Source organism: Engystomops pustulosus, chromosome 9, assembly GCF_040894005.1.
Source record: "Engystomops pustulosus chromosome 9, aEngPut4.maternal, whole genome shotgun sequence".
NCBI lineage: Eukaryota > Metazoa > Chordata > Amphibia > Anura > Leptodactylidae > Engystomops > Engystomops pustulosus.
This window is the reverse complement of record NC_092419.1, coordinates 50,766,734-50,786,569: the sequence shown is the minus strand read 5'-3', so window position 1 is coordinate 50,786,569 and position 19,836 is coordinate 50,766,734. Positions and strand designations below refer to the sequence as shown.

General features: G+C 39.2%; 1 long non-coding RNA gene across 1 annotated transcript in view; it reads left to right on the top strand.

Moving 5' to 3' along the window:
• Nucleotides 1-504: 504 nt before the first annotated feature.
• The window catches only part of LOC140077064 (uncharacterized), a 67,505-nt gene continuing 48,173 nt past the window's right edge, over nt 505-19,836 (top strand). The window contains exons 1-2 of the long non-coding RNA XR_011849695.1: nt 505-587; nt 6,721-6,798. This is a non-coding gene — a long non-coding RNA (uncharacterized lncRNA). The remainder of the gene's footprint in view (nt 588-6,720; nt 6,799-19,836) is intronic.

Here is a 19,836-nt window from a genome sequence, read left to right as displayed (position 1 = left end):
TATTGGACCAATATCCCTTTAACTATATTTTATACATAAGGGAAAGAAAAAGAGATGGGAGGGGAGAGGAAAAAGTCAAAAAGGGGGAAGGAAGGAAAAAAAAAAGAAAGAAAATGGGAGGAAAAAAAAGAAAAATAATAATTTGTATTTTTTGATTTTTTTTTTTTTTTTGCACAATGCACTTTAGGCTCATAGCACTTTTTTATATTCTAACACCTTTTTGTATATTATGTATTTACTGTTTGCACCATCTATTCTTGGAATGGTGATATAATAATATGAACTTTCACATAGCGAAATGATATAGTTTCAGCTATAAGTGTCTTGTATCAACAAGAGTCAACCTGGTTTACCACTTTAAAATAAATTAATCGTGTTTGGTATAAAGGATATGTTAAAATGGCGATTTATGAGGATAGGGCAATTTTGCCCAATTCCAAGATGGCCACCACGATGCTTGGGATGTTTGTGCGCATGACAGGAAGTTGATCCCTACCTCACTTCCTGCATCGTTTGGAAGGTGGCGCTGGATCTGTGACGCTGGCAGAAGGACAGTGTGGTACTGGACTTCTGAAGTATGGCCATTGGTTGGTATTATGGTTGTGTCATAGCTGTGTCAAAATAATTTGGGGTGATTTAGAGTATTGAACTAGACTATGTGACTATGTGTATTTAACCTTCTGTGTTCCCCTAAAAATGTTTAATTTCTGCTCTGATATTTATTATGTGTTACCATTACCTTGTTATAGATTTGATATATGATAACTAGAGATTGGCAAATTTATCTAAATTTGATTTGACCCAGTTTGCAGAATTTTCACAGAAAATTAGATTTGAATCGAATCTTAACGAATCACGGCATGTGAGGTAACGGGTGCATAGAGAGGGCTCATGGGCTGAGCCCTCTCCATAGCCGGTAAGTTTTTGATCAGCATATTGCTGATCACCCTCCTTTTCCTAGAACTGATATTAAAATAAACGGTAAAAATCATAAAAACATTAGTTATTGCTCACGGAAAATAGCGCCTGAAGTCCAAAATGGTACTTTTTTTGAATTTTGAAAAATAAAAAAAATTCAATAAAAAGTGATCAAAAGATCATAGTCTTTAAAGTGATAGCTATGAAAACATTGTCAAAGTTCGCAAAAGAATGACACCACCCACAACCCTGTACACCAATATAATAAAAGTTATTAGCACCAGAAAATGACAAAATAAATCCTTTTTTGTACAGGAGGTTTTAATTTGTAAATGTATGAAAACATTATAAAAACCATACAAATTTGGTATGCCTATTGCCATACAGTGAGGAACACTACCGGCATACAGTGAGGAACACTACCGGCATACAGTGAGGAACACTACCCCCATACAGTGAGGAACACTACCCCCATACAGTGAGGAACACTACCACCAAACAGTGAGGGACACTACCCCCATACAGTGAGGGACACTACCCCCATACAGTGAGGAACACTACCACCATACAATGAAGAATACAGCCATACAGTGAGGAACACTACCACCACACAGTGAGGAACACTACCACCATACAGTGAGGAATACAGCCACACAGTGAGGAACACTACTGCCATACAGTGAGGAACACTACCGGCATACAGTGAGGAACAGTACCCCCATACAGTGAGGAACACTACCGGCATACAGTGAGGAACGACCCCCCACACACAGTGAGGAACACTACCCCCACACAGTGAGGGACACTACTGCCACACAGTGAGGGACACTACTGCCACACAGTGAGGGACACTACTGCCACACAGTGAGGGACACTACCCCCATATAGTGAGGAACAGTACTCCCATACAGTGAGGGATACTACCGCCACACAGTGAGGGATACTACCGCCACACAGTGAGGAATTCTACCCCCATACAGTGAAAAACAGTACCGCCGTGTTCCTTTCTACTTCCCAGACTTCTCTGCCCCATGTAACACATGGTGCTTGCGGACATTTTGCTAATAAAGGGAACAAAAAAAAAATTGTAAATTCATTAGAATCGATTCGCACATCTCTAATGATAACTCCTAGTCCAGATATTATCACACTGTCTGTTTTTTTGTTTTTTTTCAACGTGTATCTCTTTTAACGGGGTGTTTTTTTCTGGTAATTGTGTATGACTGATGTGATGAATAAAGACTAATTATGTGCACCCTATGAAGTATAGGTTACTCTACTTACTCAGTGCTATTGAGGTTTTTTTTGGTTAAGTCCTAAAAGTGTTGCTGTCGTGCAGCAATACCTATATCCTAATGGTGCTCCAGTAATTGAATAGCACGCAGTAATACCTATATCCTAATGGTGCTCCTGTCATTGAATAGCATGCAGTAATACCTATATCCTAAAGGTGCTCCAGTAATTGAATAGCATGCAGTAATACCTATATCCTAAAGGTGCTCCTGTCATTGAATAGCACGCAGTAATACCTATATCCTAATGGTGCTCCTGTCATTGAATAGCACGCAGTAATACCTATATCCTAAAGGTGCTCCAGTAATTGAATAGCACGCAGTAATACCTATATCCTAAAGGTGCTCCAGTAATTGAATAGCATGCAGTAATACCTATATCCTAATGGTGCTCCTGTCATTGAATAGCACGCAGTAATACCTATATCCCAAAGGTGCTCCTGTCATTGAATAGCACTCAGTAATACCTATATCCTAATGGTGCTCCTGTCATTGAATAGCACGCAGTAATACCTATATCCTAAAGGTGCTCCTGTCATTGAATAGCACGCAGTAATACCTATATCCTAATATCCTAAAGGTGCTCCTGTCATTGAATAGCACGCAGTAATACCTATATCCTAATGGTGCTCCTGTCATTAATTAGCACGCAGTAATACCTATATCCTAATGGTGCTCCTGTCATTAATTAGCACGCAGTAATACCTATATCCTAATGGTGCTCCTGTCATTGAATAGCACGCAGTAATACCTATATCCTAAAGGAGCTCCAGTCATTGAATAGCATGCAGTAATACCTATATCCTAAAGGTGCTCCTGTCATTGAATAGCATGCAGTAATACCTATATCCTAAAGGTGCTCCTGTCATTGAATAGCACGCAGTAATACCTATATCCCAAAGGTGCTCCTGTCATTGAATAGCACGCAGTAATACCTATATCCTAAAGGTGCTCCTGTCATTGAATAGCATGCAGTAATACCTATATCCTAATGGTGCTCCAGTCATTGAATAGCATGCAGTAATACCTATATCCCAAAGGTGCTCCTGTCATTGAATAGCACGCAGTAATACCTATATCCCAAAGGTGCTCCTGTCATTGAATAGCACGCAGTAATACCTATATCCTAAAGGTGCTCCTGTCATTGAATAGCATGCAGTAATACCTATATCCTAATGGTGCTCCAGTCATTGAATAGCATGCAGTAATACCTATATCCTAAAGGTGCTCCTGTCATTGAATAGCACGCAGTAATACCATAGTGCATCCGTGTGTTTCTTAACCCCATAGCGCAATAAGACATACCTGTACGTTTTATTGCGCATGGGGTAAAAAAACCTAAAAATTCAAATCACCCCCATTTCCCTGGAACTGATATAAATATAAATAAACAGTAAAAATCATAAACACATTAGGTATCGCCGCGTCCAAAAATGCCCAATCTATCAAAATATAAGAATGTTTTTTTACTGCGTTTAACCCCGTAACGGACAATAGTGCTCAAAGTCGCAAATGGCATTTTTTTGCCATTTTGAAAAATATAAACAATTCAATAAAAAGTGATCAAAAGGTCGTACAATTTAAAAAATAAAAGCATTGAAAACGTCATCAAAAGTCGCAAAAAATGACACCACCCACAGCTCCATACACCAAAGTATGAAAACGTTATTAGCGCAAGAAGACGGCAAAATGAAGAATTTTTTTTTTGTACAGGAGGTTTTAATTTTTGTAAATGTATGAAAACATTATAAAACCTACACAAATTTGGTATCCCTGTGATCGTATTGACCCAATGAATAAATTAGACATGTCATTTGGAGCGCACAGTGAAAGACGTAAAATCCACGCCCACAAGAAAACGGCGCAAATGCGTTTTTTCACCATTTTCACTGCATTCAGAATTTTTTTCCTGCTTCCCAGTATATGGCATAGACAATTAAATGCCATCACTATGAAGTGCAATTTGTTACACAGAAAACAAGCCATCACACAGCTCTCTACATGGAAAAATAAAAAAGTTATAGATTTTTGAAGGTGGGGTGTGAAAAATAAAGACGCAAAAACGAAAAAGGGCCTGGTCCTTAAGGGGTTAATTGCAATATTCACTGGATCCCTGACAGAACTAATAACATTTCTATTATTTTATGGTCAGGACAGAGCTATGGAGAGAATTCTACTGCAGTTAAGGTCACTCAGGAATTATTGCCGCTTTCAGGGCAGTCTGAAGAATTGCATGTTTATACTGATATGCTGCTATGACACAGGGCCAGTAACTAATTTCATCTACACCCTCATACTGTATTATAGGTACCTACATTTCTATACTTCTACCATCCAATAGAGCAAGGATAGTAGCTGCATTTTTTTTTACTGAAATATACTTTAAGATTATTATTAATAACATTTACATCCCAATCAAAATGCATAAAGCCTCAAGCCTCTCTTTTATAATGTGTTTTACCTTACTTCTGTGGTTGTTTCGTCTGTGATGTACGCCCAACGTAATGCAAAGCACAAGGGCATTCAAGGAGATAGACACCATAATCTAAACTGCAGTTGATAAATTAATTGATGGGGAAGGTCTCTTTGGTGGTATTAGAGGAGAAAGTGGTGGACCTGTGTGTTAGGATCTTGCAGGTTTTGCATTCCATTGCTTCGCATTGATAGGCCCCCTTAAGTTCAGCAAAATTACTAATGGTGAGGTCAAGTCAGGCTTTCTCCTAGCGTCTCAAGACACTGCCTCTCCCACTATGATAGGGACTTGTGTATCCTCTCCCTGATCCCCATTGAGCAAATTCCTAGAACTCACCCAATAGACCCAGGTGATCAAACAGGAAAACTTCTGGATCTTCAAGCTTAATACACTACATCCGAATGGCTTCACCGAGTCCCTGGAAAGGGTTTGAATGAATACCACCTCAAGAATACGACGAAAAAAGATCTAGACTTGAGTATGGACACCAGATACAGCACAATAGCAGGCTATGTATAATACTTTTATAAGACTTTGTGTAATACTCATATATACTGTTCATGGTACTCATATGGTATTTATACATTTTCATTTGCTTCCCTTTATATACTGTATATTTTATTCCTTATATTTTGTTATGGTATATGTATTTATCTAGATGTTCATATATTAATTTTATTGTCCTTTAGCAGTTATCCTTAGTCACCACCTTTTCGAAATAAGCAGTATAATTTTTACCTTTGTAATTTATTATATATTAACTATAAGTATCATATATATTCTAATGGGTTTATTTATATGCATATTCTGTATTAATTCATCTTTATTATACAACTATCTTACTGCATTTGTATGTGTATATATGGTATGTATCAATCCATTCGGTTGTAATTGTCAATTAACTGTATTCATATTTCTTATTAATTTTTCATTTCGATAATTTGTATTAAAATCCATTTGTCCGTCCAGCTAACTACAATAACCCTATTCATTCCAACACTCCTCTGAACATTGTTTCTCTTTTTCATCTGTGAGAAAGTGAGAGGTGTTGTGTGGGAAGACCGCTATGTGTCTTACAGGCAGATAAAATGCAGGTGGTAAAAGTCCTGGATTTGTCTGCAGTAACCCAAGGGTTAATGCAGACATATAGTAAGCAGGAATAGTCTGTTTGGTCCATGTTGGCCTAGCTAGCATAGACACCTTTGTAATGTCCGTACTGGGCCTGCTTACTATGGAGTAGGGGTAGGCTGGTAGTGGGACTCCTACTCCATCCGGGCTCCGGTCCTGGGTTTCTGTAGAGCCCACAGGTGCGGGTCACAGGCCTCGTTAGAGCCTGTTCTGCAGGCCAGAAGCAGTAAGAGAGGCCCTACCTGGAGAGCTGACGAGGAGCGTGTGCCAGGCAGCCTGATACCCGTATAGCTAGGATCTGATATTGTATTAGGCTGTGCCTAGCCGGGCAGGATTTATTTTTGTGTTGCTTTATACACTCACCGGCCACTTTATTAGGTACACCTGTCCAACTGCTCGTTAACACTTAATTTCTAATCAACCAATCACATGGCGGCAACTCAGTGCATTTAGGCATGTAGACATGGTCAAGACAATCTCCCTTTTTCATGCAGATTGGCAGCACCTCCGATCAATAATATGTGTCCTGTTGCCTTTGCCCCTTGCATCGGCTTACACATTCTCTAAGGTAATTTCCATTTAACCCCCTTTCTATTGCTTTATCAAACCCCCCATACTCTCTCCATCCATCTCTGCACCAAGGTAAGCCCAACCACCCTCGCCCTTTCCCAACTACTACCCCATATTGTCAGCCACATAATTTGTATATGTATTTTATATTCTATGTATATTTTTACTCTATATTTTTAGCAACTGATATTTATTGCTTGACATGTTTTTGTATGTTCTATTTTAAAACTGTTTAAAATATATATTCTAGCATACATAGCCATCATTTGTTTGTGAATTCATGGGTTCCACCCAGTTATTTAATTTTTATTTCTCTGTCCCATTTAACATGTTTTTTAGTGTATACTGTTATTGGACCTGAAGAAGAGGACAATTCGTCCATGAAACGCGGCGTCTCTTACATTCAACTGCATTCAGGTATTTGTACATTGTAATGAGGTCTCCCCTCATCTTTTTTCTAAGATAAATAACTCCAAGGCACTAAACAACAACTAGAATTGTTTCATGATTTTGTGAACACCATTGATGAGTCAATTAAATTCACGGTAGTTTCCTCTGAAACGCAACTACAGTTCTTGGATGTCACAGTATCCATCAGTAACAACACACTTGAGACTGATATATTCACGAAGCCAACGGACAGGAATACTCTGGTCCGCTACGAGAGTAGCCATCCACGCAAAACTATCAACTCGTTGCCCTATAGTCAATTGTTAAGAGTAATAAGAATTACCAGTGAACCACAAAAACTTCAGACAAACTTACAGACAATGACTGACAAATTCAGGAAACGAGGTTACCCTAAGCACATCATTGAGATGAACCTACGTAAAGCAAACACCAAGAATAGGGGGGAGCTACTTTCTACAAATAGCACACAAAAACGACAAGATAGAATACCTTTTGTTACCACCTATAATACCCAGAGCCATAACATCGCTAGAATAATCAATAAACATTGGTCTAAACTAACAGGTTGCAATAAAATTGCGCCTGAATTCCAAGTTCCACCATTAATGTCCTACAGGAATGCTCAAAAGGTCAAGGATAGAATAGTTAGAGCAGACATTGGTCCACGCAGAAGCAGCATACAACCAGGCATACTGGGCAAACTTAAGAAGGGTTGTTTTCCATGTTGCAAGTGTATCAATTGCAAATATATGACTAAAGGTTCCTTTTTCGAACATAAAGGCAAACGTTATGACATTAAACATTACCTGACATGTGATAGCTCTTTTGTGATCTATATTTTAAGTTACCCATGTGGGCTATTATATGTGGGAGAAACGACACTTGAATTTAAGACGCGCCTCAACCAACACAGATACACGATACGATCCAACCGCAAAGATCTCCCGGTACCGAAACACTTTTCAGAAGCTGGACATCTAGAGAAACATCTCAGTTTCCGTCTCATTGATCACGTGCCACTTCCTAGACGTGGTGGTGATAGAGTAGCTATTCTAAAAAAGCGTGAGTTACATTGGATCTATACTCTTGACACACTGAGACCACAGGGTCTCAATGTGGATTTTAAACTTTGGTCCCTATGATCCTGTTGATCCAGCTGTAGTTCCTTTTCTATAGTCCATCATCAGAGTAGCAATGAGTAACTTTCTGTGATATAACAATTTTTGACATTATATGTCTTTTTTTTCTTCTTTTAGAATATGAGCCTATCCCAGATGTCTCCTCGTGGAAGCCTCCCTACACAACTCCTAAAATATTCTTTTGTCATTTGGTGCTTCAAGAGCGCAAATCGATGCGCCGTTCATGCAATTGTCAAGTGCTATGGTAAACGTATTTCCATCCATTTCCCTATATTTTGTATATTGTTGTTCTTTCATAGGTTACGGTTGGTGTGTCTAGCCAGGGACCACACTGTCTTTTATACAAGTACAGTCAAAAACTTAGGGGATTGATGATGCCGTCTGCCCCGTTTATTATTAGGGGTATATTCAGCAAGGTCGTCCCTTATATTTGCGAGTTATACAATCGTTGGTGAATCAATATCAACGTGCATCCAACATGGTTGTTATCACAGCCAATTGGTCCTGATTTATGGCTGACACATCGTGGACTTTTCCTTTATGTAAATTGCATGAATATTGCATTCCAGAATTATCTATGTTGTATCTGATAATTTTTCATTTTTTGGTTTCCATAGCACCAGACGCTCTTGCTGGGGCATAATACACATGCGCAGAACCAGGCGCATAGTGTGTGTCCCACCGTGCGACATATCTTTTATGCGCACATTTTGGCGCTCAGCTTGCGTTCCATGGAGCATTTTTCTTCCTTTTTTCTTCCTTTTTTCAAAAAAATTTTTTTCTTCCCTTTTTTTAAAAAAAATTTTTTTTCTTTTTTCAAAAAAATTTTTTCAAAAAAATTTTTTTTCAAAAAAATTTTTTTATATGTATCGGAGAACATTGTTGCTGATCAGGGAAGGTCGACACGTGGAAACAGCTGGGAAGCATTGCTGTCAACACAGAAGCACTTGAGCACCTTTACACAGACAAGACCAATGGCTGGACTAATCTGTGTCACTAATAAAGCTGTTTGTTATATATAACACAATTTTAACGTCTATCACATACATATACATGTATTTTACATTGTGCACTATGTTTAATGTTCACGATATGTAATTTGACTATGTAATAAGCATTATATCACAGTTATACAAAAATGGTGGGAGTATCCCAATTTGTCATGTGATCACCTGTTGTATTTAAATATGGCCACCATTTCACTGTTTGAATGGCTTGAGAAAGGCTCTTGCAGAGCCGAAACGTCGCTGTCACAGTTGCTCACTATGGAATAAAGACACTTTTTTACTTTTATCTACAACGGAGTGCTGCCCGCTTTCTTTATACTACTACTGGAGGACCTGAGGCCCGGTCCTGGGTTGCCTGCACCCAATTTTCTTTTTCTCTGAAGGTTTGTGCTGCTTGGACTTTCTTTTTGTAACTCCAAGTTTAGTAATATGTCATTGTAGTCTAGTCCCCCCATTCCCCTAATAATCTTGTATGCTCTCCTCTGCACCTATTCCAGTTTTACTATGTCCTTTTTATACACTGGTACTCAAAGCTGTACACGATATTCCATGTGTGGTCTGCCCAGCAATTTGTATATGGGCAAAACTATGTTGTTATGATAAGAATCTATTCCTCTCTTTATACATCCCATAATTTTATTTGCTTTAGCAGCAGACGCTAGGCTCTAATCACTAAAATTAAGTTTGCTATACATCAATACAGCCAAGTCGTTTTTTCCATCACTTTTACAAAAAAATGTATCATTTAACACATAAATATATGCATAACCTTACATTTATGTTCTTTAAACCTCATCAGCCATTTGTCAGCCCAGGCTTTACAGAGCTTAGTATCATCTGTAAATATTGAAATTCTACTTTGTAAACTCTCTATGAGGTCATTAATTAAACCCAATCTGACAATGTGCCATTAATGATGACCCTCTGTTTTTTATCACTTGGCAATTTGCTTACCCAAATACACAGATTTCCCTAGTCCCAGCAATCTCATTTTATGTACCAACCTTTTATGCAGTACTGTATCAAATGCCTTGGAAAAGTCTAGTTACACAACATCCAACACTCCCCCCAAAGTACAGTCTTGCCTCCTTGTAGAAGCTGATTAGATTAATCTGACAGGAGTGGACCGATCCCTCATAAACCCATAATGATGTTAGGTTGTAAGGTTATGCACAGGACCTGTTGTTGGGGGTACTGTTGGTCACTACTTCAACTCAACAGGGCATTCTGGAGCTGGAATACAACTATTACCTGCTGCTGCTCTCACACTCTTTCCAACATATGCAAAATTGGTATGATACATACGAGGTGGGTTGGTTTGGCAAAAATTCCTCTGCATTACAGATAGGTGAGCAGCAGCAGGGTGTGAATGCTGAAATACACAAAAGGTTCTGTTTTCCAAAATAGTTTTTTCTTCCACAAAGTACGTTTTTTCCCAAAAAGTTTTTTTTTTAAGTTCCAGTTTTTCTGTTTTTGACAAAAGTTTCATTCAATCCAGGGAGTTACTATGGGGTCGGCAGGGAATTTTTCAAAACTTTGGGTAGCTATTATGCTCGGACAGATGAGATTTAGCATGCCTGCTGCCATTTCTCCATGGCTGTGCTGAAACTGGTGTGTTGCAGACCCAACGCTCACTAGATGAGGAGGTTGGAGTAAAGAAAGCAGAGGAAAAGGCGAGAAGAAAGGGTGTATCAATTGCAGCCACAGAGGGTGCGACTTTGACCAGGCTTGTTGGGGGGAGGGGCCTCCCTCTGTGTCACTCTGGCCAGCCCCCCCAAACTCCGCCCCCCCTCTGTGTCTGTATTTCCAAGAACGCTATTCACACAAACTGTAATTGTATAAATATGTTTGTACAAATATGTATATATTTTTTCAGGGAAAGGGGGCCCCATGCAGAAGTTTGCCAAGCGGCCCAGCCTCTTCTAGTTACGCCACTGGCAAGGACTGGTGTTTGGTGATCCTGGGTGGGTGCTAGATCACCTCCTACCTCAAGACCACCTACCACTACATTCGTATTTTTCCACGTATCATTTGTGATAAGCACCTCATGACTAATGACAATGCTTAGAGCACATCTGATTTCCTCCACAACATGGTGCAGGCAAGTATGGCCTGCCCAGAAAAGTAGCGGTGGTTTGAGGTATTTTGGCACAGCCACTGCCTTAAGATTTTTAAATTTGTTTGCAATGGATGCTCTTCAAAGGCCAGCAAGTTTGCAACTGTTCAAGTCAGGGCCAGGGCTCATGGGTGAGAAGTGTTAAACATTTTCTCCATTGTTTAGGGGCATAGAAAGCTGAAGGGTTCCCTTGTATAGTGTTCACAGGCTTGGTGATGGGGGTGCCACATGCTGCCTTTGTGGAAAGACAGGTAGCCTTGTCACTCTGGAGGTGTTGGTAGAGGTTTAGTTAGCCAAACCAGCAGAGGGAATTTCAGGTTTTTCCATGTTTTTTTTGTGTCATTCACTGTTTGCTGGTTGCTTTGTCATATACTTAGATGCTGCTGTCTTCTTCTTCTTCTGGTGGCACAACATGCAAGTGACGTGCTTGTTTTGTTTTTTAAAAAATTGCTTGAAAAAAAGCCATGCCACTGAGAGCCACTGGACTGGCCTTTTTCTCCTAAGAAACAAGGGTACCGCACTCCTAATGAAATGCGGATGGTGTTTGCGTCGGGTGCTCAGCCCCAGTATATAGTAGAGAAGAACGATTTTCTTTTAATTCATTATCATATTGTTTACAGTTCCACCACAAAATCTTAAAGAATCATATAATGTAACAGCAGATCACAAGATTCCTTTTAGCGACGTTTCACACCCCGTGATGTCATCGGGGAGCAACGATCTGTCTTCATGACAGCATTGGATCTTTATAACACCATGGCTGTCTAGTTTCTGGGCATTGAAAGCTGTAAAAAACAAGCCCACAAAAAATGGCACAAATGCATTTTTTTACATTTCTATTCTGGCTTTCCAGTACATGGCATTTAATATTATATACCATCACTACAAAGTGCAATTTGTTAAGCAGAAAACCAGAAAATGGAAATAATTAAAAGAACCTAAATGTTGAGGGGTTAAACACTTGGAAGTACTATTTGTCCTGCAGATAGCAAACCCCCAAACGTTCCTGTAAACAGAAAAATAAGAAAAGTTATAGCTTTTGTAAAGTAAGGAAAGCCAAAAGTGAAAAAATTTCAAGTTGTTAAGGAGTTAAATTTACATATCCTAAAAATCCAGTTAAAACCACAATACTTATTAAAAGATATAAATATAATACTCTGAACATCTCTCACTAAAAGAGTTAAAGAAACTTTGACTCATTAAACACAACTCAGCCCACACAAAAGTTTCACTGCTACACATTGAAACTTCTCTCTTGCTTGGTCTCCTTGGCAATAAATGAAATGATGTATTAGAGTGTTCAACATATGCTGTTAACAACAGCTGCTTATAGAAGCTCCAAAGTGATATAAAGCTTACAGACCTAAGGAGAAATAAGTAGGAATGGAATTTATAGATAATGCTGTAAATAGCGCAATGTCTTTTTCATACGCTCTTTTTCTAAGCTTCTATAAGTCAATTGTGCTTTATGATCTCTTATGTTCTACAGATGTACATTTCTGTACATCTAAAAAAAGAAATTGCATTGATTCATTTTTTTAGTAATGAGCTCGAATCCATAATTTTTGGATCTGTGCCTAACATTGTGGGTTAGGCCCGAACCCCCCCATTTAACACCAATCACAGGTGTAAGCTCTTCAAATGCCTCTGGCAAAGCCACTGGGGACATTTAAACAAAGATGGCATGTGCACACCGCTTATGTGACTGCGCTGAACCACCATTTTCCCAGAGTTGTTGTACCCTGATGACGGCAAAGGAAGTAACAATCCCCGGGAAAATGGCGTTGTACGGGCATCATCACCCTTTAATGTTCTGCCAGCAGCTCTGCTGGCAGCATGTAAATAGTTAACACCCACATGTGTTAATCAGTGGCGATTCAGTCCTTGGATCTCACCCTGAACATAATTTTGAGGTTCGGCTTTGCTGAACTTGTCCGATCTTGAAGCTCTATAGGTCGGCTCTTCGCTATTTTAGCTCTGGAACTACTCAAGATAAAAAATTGGATACTGTGTACAGGACCTGAAAAATATCAAATAATGTTCAGTGTTGAAAATTTAAGTGTAAAAATATAAATCTCATTTATAACATGAGTGTATACTATGTATTAATACAGAAGAATGTGGGGTGAAATTATAAATACCTGTCAATCTGCTGCAAAGGGAAAAGGTGTTATTTCGTCCCCCAATTTTAGTCCCATATCATAAAGGTTCTTGCTCGTCAATATATTATAAGGCACAGTAGCGGCTCATCTGCCTGTGCAACCATTCTAATGTAGCAGTCAAAGCCTTAAAATTGTTTGTTTCAAGTTAATTTGTCATCCCCTAACAGGATATTTGTTCCTACTTTTTTGGACCAGCACTGATTACAAGAATGGAGATCCTGTTCTACCTTATTGATGGAGCTACAGCATGAGCATGGAACCATGCCAAGCCATTTCATGCAACTGGAGTGTAGGAAATTGCCAAGCATACTGTTGGGCATCTTCAGAATTCACATTTGGAGGAGATTTATCACTGCTTCTAGCTTTCTTTCGTAGAAGCAATAAAATACAGGCAGTCCTCAGGTTACATAGTTCTGTAGGTTTGTTCTTAATTGAATTTGTCAGAACTGTATAGTGAATTACCCACAACCAGAGGTCTATTTGTAACATGGTGTCATCTGTAAGTCGGGTGTTCTTAAGTAGAGGACCGCCTGTAATTGCTAATTCCTCTATAGTGCAAGAATTTGTGACTACAATAGCATCTACGCCACCGCTAGGCCATGTGGGCATGGAGGGGTCAAAGAGGGGTGGTCAGTGGAAGAGGTGGGCACTGGCGGGCATTTCTGCCCCTTGCCTGTGTTCTTTTGAAAAACCAGCAAACTTTGGTCATATGGCCTAAGCCTATTGATATGTCCATCGTCACTTGGGGGAGTGTGACCGCAAACATATGATAAATCAACCCCAGAAAGTCTTTGAGTCCACAAGTGAGAACCAAGAGCTGTATTTGGCAACTTATCAAAACACAAAACAAACATATCAAATAATTGCAAGTAGTCAAAAATTACACTAATGAGAAGTCCGCACAAAGCTCAACACTAAAATAAAAATGAAGTGTTTCTTTGTTAACATAGATTTCTTTTGGAAATTCTAGTTACTTCAGGAAAACTGGCAAACAGCATGGTTCTAAAGACCTGCAGCAGAGGAATGCAGGCAGTAAACCTATAATGAGCTGTTTCTTTAAGAATGTCCTTAGTATCAGATACCAATTACTCAAAACATATTTAGATATTTTTACTGAGAACAAGGACTCATCAATTCTTGGAAATGAACAGTTCTGCATCAACATATGAAAATTGCTCTTATTTTTTTATAACGTAGCTTCCATTTTAATTTACTGCTTTTCATCTGTCAAAGATGTTCGTTAAGGACATAGTCTTCTTTCCAAACACCTTTTTTAGCATATTTAAATATTAATGTTTCAGTATAATAAACAAAGGAAGCCTAGAATATCATATACACCAGACTGATATAATAGTATTTTTCATGATTCATACTAAAGGTGCATATTTTATACAAAGAAAAATAAAAAAACTTCTAAGAATCCTTGTGAATGCTGCTCAACAATTTTCATTAAACAGAAGATATTATTGAATTATTTGCTTTCATATCACTGCAGTGTATATCAACAATATCAACTGCGAAATACAATATTATTTGTTATACTGTTTAGGCACAAATTCTGGATGCTTTCTAGGGTCCCATATGTAAGGTGGCTCATAGCTTATTCTAAGTAATGTGAACATTTCCCTGCACATACTGTTTTTATTTTAACCGGGGCTAAAATATTTGAAAGTTTTCCAAACTTATAATACCCTAAGAATATGTCATCAATTTCAGATTGATGGGGCTGTCACACCCAGCGCCCCCATTGATCCGCTGTTCTCAGTAGCTTACAAATAGTCTAAGTTATTGTTCATTTATTTGAATTGGAGCTGAGCAGCAGTGACTTGTTTCACCCAGTACACAGAGAACGAAGCCTCAAATCTGATATTAATGACCGTTTTTATAATGAGTGTCCACTTTTTGGTCTACATGTTGAACCTCTCCAGAACACCATTCCGTCACCAAACAACATTATTGTGAGCATTTTAAGGTCCTTCTTGTATATTTTGAAGAGGTACCATTTTATAAGAATAGACCCTTCTGCCAACCCAAGAGCTAGTGTTTGTTAGATATTTGATAATGACATCTATGATATGATTCATTATAACATATGTATATACAAGGGCAAATAAGTATGTTCCTCTGCTTCCTAGATGACATCTATGATATGATTTATTATAACATATGTATATACAATGGCAAATAAGTATGTTCCACTGCCCCTCCCTGGGAGAGCTGACCAGTAAGCCCCGGAAGAAGCCATTCAGGCGAAGCTCGTCTAGCAGAATCAACTGAGCGTGCTTTTTATATATAAGGCCTTTTTATACATTCATGTTACAGTATTCTGATGGAAAATAAAATAACTTTAAAAGTATTTTGAAACCTGTTGCACTATTGCGATTCTACTGTTTTTCATCCTGAGTAACAAGCCGGCGGGGACGGAAAAAAGGCGGAACTAACGGTATGGAGGCTGGATTTCCCAGCCAGAAGATCCAGGAACAACACAGGAGCTAGCCCCGAGACCATCAAACACCCAGAGGAAATGCCGCCTTAGGACAACAAGATTGCAATAGGACATTATCCCTACTCAAGATTTACGATCTTAAACTGGAAAGGTACTGTGTCTCTTCTCAAATTCCTTGCCATCGGCTAAAAATGGAGGACGTAGAAGCAGAGGAACATACTTATTTGCTGTTTGGATTTTATGTTTTTTGTCGGACTTTGCCATTCTGTTCCCCTTGCGCCGTCGCTTTTTTATTGATTGAGGTACTTGCAATTATAGGAGAAATTTTTCGTCTTTATGTATATACAAGGGTTACCTTAGTAGGTTACATTTCTAAAATGGTGTCAAGAGGGATGTCAAATAGTTTGTATCACATGTCTTTACTGCTATCTGAGCATGCACCACATCATGCCTCTGGCATGCGCAGATAGCCAGCTGTCTCCTATGTATCTGCACATATCCAGGAGAAGGTGGTGACCACACAAGCACGATATTCGCTTTCTGCGGTTAGCGAAAAGAGGAAGAAAAGGAGGCAAGGAATGAAAGGGAGGAGGGTGGCTTTGTTTTTTCTTACAGTGCCTGATGACAAGCATTTTCCAGAGATGAGGGGGCGGGAGAACTCTTCTCCTTGCTTAACACACCCTGGGGACCTAGGAAACAAGCTGTCAGGGAGGCAGGTAAGCCTTAATCTAATTTTATAGTTTTAAGTAAAATGGCAGAACTTTTATACAAACTGTTTGGGGATATGCTGTTTAGTTTCTGTGGGGACATTGATGAGACTAAAAGAGGGTCTCTGGACACAGGTTCCCTTAAAAATGTTAAATTAAAAAAAATATGTACAGAAAATATCATTTGTATTGTTTTTACATTTTGACTCAAGCCATAAAATCAACATGTTAAGTATCTATTAATTGATATAACATCTGCAACACCCCGCCAATGCAAAGTCAAGCTGGTACATAGCACCCTCTCCATGTGAGGAGCAGATAGGGAGACTCTAGAAGGTCTCTAAGTAGTCGAGAACTTTGTAATTGCAGCTGTAGCCACTGCCTGGTGGAAGCTGATTTGAGAGTGCTACCACCTCACCAAGAGAGTATATAAACCCCTGGTGAGCAAGAGCACATGGTGTCAGGCTATGAGAAAGAGAGTGAGAAAAAAGAGTGAGAAACTCCATTTTTGAGCACAAGTCAGCTCCTTAATACCAGGAAGCAGAAGTTTTAAGGCAAGCTGCATGACACATTAGGGTTAGTCAGAAGACGAGATCTACCATCTGGACTCAGCTCCATCTCTATTAGCCCAGTCTGAAGCTACTACCGGGTTTGAACAACCTTCCTGCGGACCAGCTAATCCCATCTAATCCCTGAATAGGGCTGCTTACCATCATGGGCTCCTTATCAGTCACCCAGGGATTCATCCTACTTACACCTCAGGGGTTGCCCCAGGGAGAAACCATTGCATCAGCCTCTCCCACAATATTTCTTGCACACACCACATGCTGGAGACCTGCCAGGCTGTAGGTAAACCCTCCAGTCCCCATACCGAGCACTGTGACCACAGCATCCCCAAGGCCGTGCAAGACAGCCACTCCGGTATTTTGGGCCCTGGCTGCCCCCAAGCCACAAGAAAGGGCTAGGACTTAACATGATTCGATTTGGGGCAAAAATACATAATCCAAATATGGATTAATTAATGCCCTAATTTTACATACATTTACTTTGGTACTTTCTCTTTCTTTAATAAGAAATGTGACTTTTATCCTTACATTAGCATTAGGTTTATTTAACAACCTCTTTGATTCATTGAATTTTTGATCAATACACAACACTGATTATTTTTCTTGCATGCACCATAAATAAACCTTTTCAATGGTCAGGCCGGCATTGAGCAACACATTGCAGATAGACCACAGACAATAATATTGGAAAAATTGAGTAAGTGCTTTATGGAAATTATGGAAAGCCTTGTTAATTAAGGACTGTCATGGTATTGAATGAAACAGTTTGGGTTAGATTAAGCTCCAGAGTCTCATTTATTTAGAAAGTCAATCTTCAGATAAATGTTAAAAGAAAGCCGCAAGGATTCTTCTGTTCCACACGGTTACCATGGTTACATTTTGTTCTTTAAATAAATAAACACATTTTCCAGTTAAGCATGGCACCCACTTGGTTAAAATGATTTATTCTGAGTTTATTTCTGGAATATAAAACAAATCATGCTTGATTATTTAGCTGAAATCATTTAGTAATTAATTTAGGTCCTGTAAAGTCCAGAGCCTCATGACAGGAGCCTTTCCTATATACATACATGTGTACTGCAATCTTAAAACACTTCTTGAATCGAATACATGGCATAAAAATCATTTTGTACAGAGGTAATTTTAGTCTATCATCCACCAAGGGTTTAACCTGCTATTTTTACCTTGGTGCTCACTGGCTTTCTTCCACATTACATCATCTCGCGAAGGTCCCCGTTGTTGAAGTTACAGTAAGAGCACTATTTTTTAGCCAAGTTTGGAAGTCATGGGTAGGCAGAAGCAAGTAGTGCTCATACCTTTTTCTTGATGTGACCATCACAACTTCCAACACAGCTGGAGGAGTCAACAAGATCCCGGGTTGCCACACTGCAAGAGATGTGAGACCGAGGGACAAAATGTATTAATATTTTATTTATACAGTGCCATCATATTCCATAGCACTTTACAAATAGTGGTGGACATATACACATAAAATAAGACATTTACAGACTAAAGGCAGTCTTATGGCACAACTGGAGTGAGGGCCTTGCTCACAAGAGCTTACAGTCTATGAGGATGAAGGGGTGACACAAGAGGTATAAGAGATTTTATAATGGTCCATTCTTAATAAGGGAACACAATGGGGCAGATTTACTTACCCGGTCCATTCGCGATCCAGCGGCGTGTTCTCTGCAGTGGATTCGGGTCCGGCCGGGATTCACTAAGTAGTTCCTCCGACATCAACCAGGTGGCGCTGCTGTGCTGAAGTCCGCCGAGGCCCGCCGGAATGCACTGAAGTTCACCGGCCTATTCCTGGTGAAGGTAAGAGCGAGTCCCGTAACACTTTTTTTTTTTAAAATGCGGCAGTTTTTCCGAATCTGTCGGGTTTTCATTCGGCCACACCCCCGATTTCCATCACATGCATGGCACACGATGGCGTACGCCTAAATCCCGGGGCAATACAGGGAAAATCGCCACAAATAGGAAATATTCAGGTAACACGTCCGGAAAACGCGAATCGGGCCCTTAGTAAATGACCCCCAATGAAGTAATTTACTAAATAAAAAATGGACAACTCCTTTATATAGGATGACCACTTAACTTCATGTTTCTGGAACGTGTGGTAAGGTTACTTATCAATACACATCTATTAAAAGTTTTGAACACTTTCATGATATTTAAAGTAAAACCCCTGCTTCAGAAATGTCTTTTACTTCATGAGCTACAATACTTGACCTTAAAATATCAGGTGCTGGATGGTCATGTGATCCTAACAGGGCCTTAATCTTGTTATGATGAATACTATTATAAGGTCCTGAAGGTAGATTGGTCATTGACATGTAGAGATCACATGACTCTTCATCTGCTGCCATTTGTAGACAGTAATGGGAGCTGATGAGATAAATAGCACCATCACATTAAAAAAACCATCAAGTTACCAAACCCTTTAATGTCCGTGCAATAAACAGAAAGGCTGGGTTATTGAGAGTGACAGTTTCTCCTTAAATCACCTTCTATTGTCTCAGTGTGTCTTATAAGACTTTGTAAAAAATTAATTTCTCTTGAAGAATAACACATTGCTATTATTGGGCTTAGTTATTGAGTTTTGTGTAATTCATTTAGTGCCATTGTTAAACCAAGGTATAAATCTGAATGTAAGAACATATTTGGTTTAAGACAGGCAATATAAAGTTTAATTGCTAGTTTACAAGAGTGAGCACTGCAGATAAGTTAATATACAGCTCTGCAGTTCTATTCAGTGGTCATACAACGGAGCCATTGCAATGCATTGCAGGTCCCTGTTCATTCATTTTACTACTGCAGCTGGATAAACACTGTACATCCCCTCCCATTTCTTAATAAAAACGAATGAACCTCTTTCAGGGAATAACAGCTGATACT